We start from the raw sequence: 8,252 nt of genomic DNA, 5'->3' as shown, positions 1-8,252 counted from the left end.
TATGTTGTTATGCGGTCTGACCGATAAAAGATCTTCGTAGAATATGTAGGAGCCAATATGAGCATCCAGGTTCCGCTATTGGTTATTGACCGGAGATGTGTCTCGGTCATGTCTACATTGTTCTCGAACCCGTAGGGTCCGCACGCTTAAGGTTTCGATGACAGCTATATTATGAGTTTATGAGTTTTGATGTACCGAAGTTAGTTCGGAGTCCCGGATGTGATCACGGACATGACGAGGAGTCTCGAAATGGTCGAGACATAAATATTTATATATTGGACGGCTATATTCGGACACCGAAAGTGTTCCGGGTGATTTCGGAGAAAACCGGAGAGCCGGAGGGTTACCGGAACCCCCCCGGGAGAAGTAATGGGCCATATGGGCCTTACTGGAGAGAGAGAGTGGCTGCCAGAGGTGGGCCGCGCGCCTCCTCCCCCTTGGTCCGAATTGGACTAGGAGAGGGGGGGCGGCGCCCCCCTTTCCCTCTCCCTCCCCACTTATTTCCCCCTCCTAGTAGGAGGAGGACTCCTCCTGGCGCGCCTATAGGGGTCGGCCGGCCTCCTCCCCTTGCTCCTTTATATACGGGGGCAGGGGGGCACCCCTAGACACAAGTTGATCCACGTGATCATATTCTTAGCCGTGTGCGGTGCCCCCTTCCACCATAGTCCTCGATAATATTGTAGCAGTGCTTAGGCGAAGCCCTGCGACGGTAGTACATCACGATCGTCACCACGCCGTCGTGCTAACGGAACTCTTCCCCGACACTTTGCTGGATCGGAGTCCGGGGATCGTCATCGAGCTGAACGTGTGCTAGAACTCGGAGGTGCCATAGTTTCGGTGCTTGATCGGTCGAGCCGTGGAGACGTACGACTACATCAACCAAGTTAACGCTTCCGTTGTCGATCTACAAGGGTACGTAGATCACACTCCCCCCTCTCGTTGCTATGCATCACCATGATCTTGCGTGTGCATAGGAATTTTTTTTGAAATTACTACGAAACCCAACAGTGGTATCAGAGCCTAGGTTTTATATGTTGATGTTATATGCACGAGTAGAACACAAGTGAGTTGTGGGCGATATAAGTCATACTACTTACCAGCATGTCATACTTTGGTTCGGCGGTATTGTTGGACAAAGCGGCCGGACCGACATTACGCGTACGCTTACGCGAGACCGGTTCTCCCGACGTGCTTTGCACAAAGGTGGCTAGCGGGTGACAGTTTCTCCAACTTTAGTTGAACCGAGTGTGGCTACGCCCGGTCCTTGCGAAGGTTAAAACAACACTAACTTGACAAACTATCGTTGTGGTTTTGATGCGTAGGTAAGATTGGTTCTTGCTTAAGCCCGTAGCATCCACGTAAAACTTGCAACAACAAAGTAGAGGACATCTAACTTGTTTTTGCAGGGCATGTTGTAATGTGATATGGTCAAGACATGATGCTAAATTTTATTGTATGAGATGATCATGTTTTGTAACCGAGTTATCGGCAACTGGCAGGAGCCATATGGTTGTCGCTTTATTGTATGCAATGCAATCGCGCTGTAATGCTTTACTTTATCACTAAGCGGTAGCGATAGTCGTGGAAGCATAAGATTGGCGAGACGACAACGATGCTACGATGGAGATCAAGGTGTCGCGCCGGTGACGATGGTGATCACGATGGTGCTTCAAAGATGGAGATCACAAGCACAAGATGATGATGGCCATATCATATCACTTATATTGATTGCATGTGATGTTTATCTTTTATGCATCTTATCTTGCTTTGATTGACGGTAGCATTATAAGATGATCTCTCACTAATTATCAAGAAGTGTTCTCCCCGAGTATGCACCGTTGCGAAAGTTCTTCGTGCTGAGACACCACGTGATGATCGGGTGTGATAGGCTCTACGTTTAAATACAACGGGTGCAAAACAGTTGCACACGCGGAATACTCAGGTTATACTTGACGAGCCAAGCATATACAGATATGGCCTCGGAACACGGAGACCGAAAGGTCGAGCGTGAATCATATAGTAGATATGATCAACATAGTGATGTTCACCAATGAAACTACTCCATCTCACGTGATGATCGGACATGGTTTAGTTGATTTGGATCACGTAATCACTTAGAGGATTAGAGGGATGTCTATCTAAGTGGGAGTTCTTAAGTAATATGATTAAATTGAACTTAAATTTATCATGAACTTAGTCCTGGTAGTATTTTGCAAATTATGTTGTAGATCAATAGCTCGCGTTGTTGCTTCCCTGTGTTTATTTTGATATGTTCCTAGAGAAAATTGTGTTGAAAGATGTTAGTAGCAATGATGCAGATTGGATCCGTGATCTGAGGTTTATCCTCATTGCTGCACAGAAGAATTATGTTCTTGATGCACCGCTAGGTGACAGACCTATTGCAGGAGCAGATGCAGACGTTATGAACGTTTGGCTAGCTCAATATGATGACTACTTGATAGTTTAGTGCACCATGCTTAATGGCTTAGAATCGGGACTTCAAAGATGTTTTGAACGTCATGGACCATATGAGATGTTCCAGGAGTTGAAGTTAATATTTCAAGCAAATACCCGAGTTGAGAGATATGAAGTCTCCAACAAGTTCTATAGCTAAAAGATGGAGGAGAATCGCTCAACTAGTGAGCATGTGCTCAGATTGTCTGGGTACTACAATCGCTTGAATCAAGTGGGAGTTAATCTTCCAGATAAGATAGTGATTGACAGAATTCTCTAGTCACCATCACCAAGTTAGTAGAACTTCGTGATGAACTATAATATGCAAGGGATAACGGAAACGATTCCCAAGCTCTTCGTGATGCTGAAATCGACGAAGGTAGAAATCAAGAAAAACATCAAGTGTTGATGGTTGACAAGACCACTAGTTTCAAGAAAAGGGCAAAGGGAAGAAGGGGAACTTCAAGAAGAACAGCAAGCAAGTTGCTGCTCAAGTGAAGAAGCCCAAGTCTGGTCCTAAGCCTGAGACTAAGTGTTTCTACTGCAAAGGGACTGGTCACTGGAAGCGGAACTACCCCAAGTGATTGGCAGATAAGAAGGATGGCAAAGTGAACATAAGTATATTTGATATACATGTTATTGATGTGTACTTTACTAGTGTTTATAGCAACCCCTCAGTATTTGATACTAGTTCAGTTGCTAAGATTAGTAACTCGAAACGGGAGTTGCAGAATAAACAGAGACTAGTTAAGGGTGAAGTGATGATGTGTGTTGGAAGTGGTTCCAAAATTGATATGATCATCATCGCACACTCCATATACTTTCAGGATTAGTGTTGAACCTGAATAAGTGTTATTTGGTGTTTGCGTTAAGCATGAATATGATTTGATCATGTTTATTGTAATACGGTTATTCATTTAAGTAAGAGAATAAATTGTTGTTCTGTTTACATGAATAAAACCTTATATGGTCACACACCCAATGAAAATAGTTCGTTGGATCTCGATCGTAGTAATACACATAATCATAATATTGAAACCAAAAGATGCAAAGTTAATAATGATAGTGCAACTTATTTGTGGCACTGCTGTTTAGGTCATATTGGTGTAAAGCGCATGAAGAAACTCCATGCTGATGGGCTTTTGGAATCACTTGATTATGAATCAGTTGATGCTTGCGAACCATGCCTCATGGGCAAGATGACTAAGACTCCGTTCTTCGAAACAATGGAGCGAGCAACAAATTTGTTGGAAATCATACATACTGATGTATGTGGTCCGATGAATATTGAGACTCGCGACAGGTATCATTATTTTCTGATCTTCACAGATGATTTGAGCATATATGAGTATATCTACTTGATGAAACATAAGTCTGAAACATTTGAAAAGTTCAAAGAATTTCAGAGTGAAGTGGAAAATCATCGTAACAAGAAAATAAAGTTTCTACGATCTGATCATGGAGAAGAGTATTTGAGTTATGAGTTTGGTCTTCAGTTAAAACAATGTGAAATAGTTTCACTACTCACGTCACCTGGAACACCACAGCATAATGGTGTGTCCGAACGTCATAACCGTACTTTATTAGATATGGTGCGACCTATGATGTCTCTTACCGATCTACCACTATCGTTTTGGGGTTATGCATTAAAGACAGTTGCATTCACGTTTAAAAGGGCACCATCAAAATCCGTTGAGACGACGCCTTATGAACTATGGTTTGGCAAGAAACCAAAGTTGTCATTTCTGAAAGTTTGGGGCTGCGATGCTTATGTGAAAAGCTTCAACCTGATAAGCTCGAACCCAAATTGGAGAAATGTGTCTTCATAGGATATCCAAAGGAGACTATTGGATACACCTTCTATCACAGATCCGAAGGCAAGACTTTTGTTGCTAAGTTCGGAAACTTTCTGGAGAAGGAGTTTCTCTCGAAAGAAGTGAGTGGGAGGAAAGTAGAAAACTTGATAAGATAATTGTACCATCTCCCTTATTGGAAAGTAGTTCATCATAGAAATCTGTTCTTGTGACTACTACACCAATTAGTGAGGAAGCTAATGATAATGATCATGTAACTTCAGATCAAGTTACTACCGAATCTCGTAGGTAAACCAGAGTGAGATCCGCACCAGAGTGGTACGGTAATCCTGTTCTGGAAGTCATGTTACTAGACCATGACAAACTTGCGAACTATGAAGAAGCGATGGTGAGCCCAGATTCCGCAAAATGGCTTGAGGCCATGAAATCTGAGATGGGATCCATGTATGAGCACAAAGTATGGACTTTGGTTGACTTGCCCGATTATCGGCAAGCCATAGAAAATAAATGGATCTTCAAGAGGAAGACGGACGCTGATAGTAGTGTTACTATCTACAAAGCTAGAATTGTCGCAAAAGGTTTTCGACAAAGTTCAAGGTGTTGACTACGATGAGATTTTCTCACTCGTATCGATGCTTAAAAGTCTGTCCAAATCATGTTAGCAATTGCCGCATTTTATGAAATCTGGCAAATGGATAACAAAACTGCAATCCTTAATGAATTTCTTAAAGAAAGAGTTGTATATGATGCAACCAGAAGGTTTTGTCAATCCTAAAGGTGCTAACAAAATAAGCAAGCTCCAGCGACCCATCTATGGACTGGTGCAAGCATCTCGGAGTTGGAATAAACGCTTTGATAGTATGATCAAAGCATATAGATTTATACAGACTTGCGGTGAAGCCTGTATTTACAAGAAAGTGAGTGGGAGCACTACAACATTTCTGATAAGTATATGTGAATGACATATTGTTGATCGGAAATAATGTAGAATTATTCTGCAAAGCATAAAGGAGTGTTTGAAAGGAGTTTTTTTAAAGAAAGACCTCGGTGAAGCAGCTTACATATTGAGCATTAAGATCTATAGAGATAGATCAAGACGCTTGATAAGTTTTTTTCAATGAGTACATACCTTGACAAGATTTTGAAGTAGTTCAAAATGGAACAGTCATAGAAAGGGTTCTTACCTGTGTTACAAGGTATGAAATTGAGTAAGACTCAAAGCCCGACCACGGCAGAAGATAGAAAGAGAATGAAAGTCATTCACTATGCCTCAGCCATAGGTTCTATAAAGTATGCCATGCTATGTACCAGATCTATTGTATACCCTACACTGTGTTAAGCAAGGGAGTACGATAGTGATCTAAGAGTAGATCACTGGACAACAGTCAAAATTATCCTTAGTGGAATAAGGAAATATTTCTCAATTATGGAGGTGACAAAAAGGTTCGTCGTAAAAAGGTACGTTGATGCAAGTATTGACACAGATCTGGATGACTCTAAGTCTCGATCTAGATACATATTGAAAGTGGGAGCAATAAGCTAGAGTAGCTCCGTGCAGAGCATTATTGACATAGAAATTCGCAAAATACTTACGGATCTGAATGTGATAGACCCGTTGACTAAAATTATCTCACAAGCAAAACATGATCACACCTTAGTACTCTTTGGGTGTTAATCACATAGCGATGTGAACTAGATTACTGACTCTAGTAAACCCTTTGGGTGTTGATCACATATCGATGTGAACTATGGGTGTTAATCACATGGTGATGTGAACTATTGCTGTTAAATCACATGGCGATGTGAACTAGATTATTGACTCTAGTGCAAGTGGGAGACTGAAGGAAATATGCCCTAGAGGCAATAATAAAGTTATTATTTATTTCCTTATATCATGATAAATGTTTATTATTCATGCTAGAATTGTATTAACCGGAAACATAATACATGTGTGAATACATAGACAAACAGAGTGTCACTAGTATGCCTCTACTTGACTAGCTCGTTAATCAAAGATGGTTATGTTTCCTAACCATGGACAAAGAGTTGTTATTTGATTAACGGGATCACATCATTAGGTGAATGATCTGATTGACATGACCCATTCCATTAGTTTAGCACCCGATCGTTTAGTATGTTGCTATTGCTTTCTTCATGACTTATACATGTTCCTATGACTATGAGATTATGCAACTCCCGTTTGCCAGAGGAACACTTTGTGTGCTACCAAACGTCACAACATAAATGGGTGATTATAAAGGAGCTCTACAGGTGTCTCCAAAGGTACATGTTGGGTTGGCGTATTTCGAGATTAGGATTTGTCACTCCGATTGTCGGAGAGGTATCTCTGGGCCCTCTCGGTAATGCACATCACTTAAGCCTTGCAAGCATTGCAACCAATGAGTTAGTTGCGGGATGATGTATTACAGAACGAGTAAAGAGACTTGCCGGTAACGAGATTGAACTAGGTATAGGATACCGACGATCGAATCTCGGGCAAGTAACATACCGATGACAAAGGGAACAATGTATGTTGTTATGCGGTCTGACCGATAAAAGATCATCGTAGAATATGTAGGAGCCAATATGAGCATCCAGGTTCCGCTATTGGTTATTGACCGGAGACGTGTCTCGGTCATGTCTACATTGTTCTCGAACCCGTAGGGTCCGCATGCTTAAGGTTTTGATGATAGTTATATTATGAGTTTATGAGTTTTGATGTACCGAAGTTAGTTCGGAGTCCCGGATGTGATCACGGACATGAAGAGGAGTCTCGAAATGGTCGAGACATAAAGATTGATATATTGGACGGCTATATTCGGACACCGGAAGTGTTCCGGGTGATTTCGTGGAAAACCGGAGAGCCGGAGGGTTACCGGAACCCCCCCGGGAGAAGTAATGGGCCATATGGGCCTTAGTGGAGAGAGAGAGGGGCTGCCAGAGGTGGGCCGCGCGCCTCCTCCCCCTAGTCCGAATTGGACTAGGAGAGGGGGGCGGCGCCCCCCTTTCCCTCTCCCTCCCTACTTCTTTCCCCCTCCTAGTAGGAGTCCTACTCCTACTAGGAGGACTCCTCCTGGCGCGCCTATAGGGGCCGGCCGGCCTCCTCCCCTTGCTCCTTTATATACGGGGGCAGGGGGGCACCCCTAGACACAAGTTGATCCACGTGATCATATTCTTAGCCGTGTGCGGTGCCCCCTTCCACCATAGTCCTCGATAATATTGTAGCAGTGCTTAGGCGAAGCCCTGCGACGGTAGTACATCAAGATCGTCACCACGCCGTCGTGCTGACGGAACTCTTCCCCGACACTTTGCTGGATCGGAGTCCGGGGATCGTCATCGAGCTGAACATGTGCTAGAACTCGGAGGTGCCGTAGTTTCGGTGCTTGATCGGTCGAGCCGTGGAGACGTACGACTACATCAACCAAGTTAACGCTTCCGTTGTCGATCTACAAGGGTACGTAGATCACACTCCCCCCCCCTCTCGTTGCTATGCATCACCATGATCTTGCGTGTGCGTAGGAATTTTTTTGAAATTACTACGAAACCCAACAGTCATCGAGCTGAACGTGTGCTGAACGCGGAGGTGCCGTATGTTCGGTGCTAGATCGAAACGGACCGTGAAGTTGTACGACTGCATCAACCGCGTTGATAAACACTTCCGCTTAGCGATTTACAAGGATATGTAGATGCTCTCCCCTCTCATAGCTATGCATCTCCATGGATAGATCTTGCGTGTGCGTAATTTTTTTTATTTTCCATGCAACGTCCCCCAACAAAACGATCATATCGAATCGACCCAAACTTTTTATTATGAATTGAGATAATATCGTCTGTAATCAATTGCAACAACACAGAGTGTTAACATGTGATTTTGCTTCTTAAACCATGAGAGTATCATAGTCACTTCTTACCGGATGGTGGACTTTGGGATTGCTCAAACGTCTACATGTAACACGGTGATCATAACAACAACTTAAATGTTCA

The sequence above is a fragment of the Triticum urartu genome, chromosome 4A, assembly GCF_056163025.1.
Source record: "Triticum urartu cultivar PI428250 chromosome 4A, HENAU_Tu73, whole genome shotgun sequence".
NCBI lineage: Eukaryota > Viridiplantae > Streptophyta > Magnoliopsida > Poales > Poaceae > Triticum > Triticum urartu.
The sequence above is the reverse complement of the archived record's forward strand: the minus strand, read 5'-3'. Positions refer to the sequence as shown.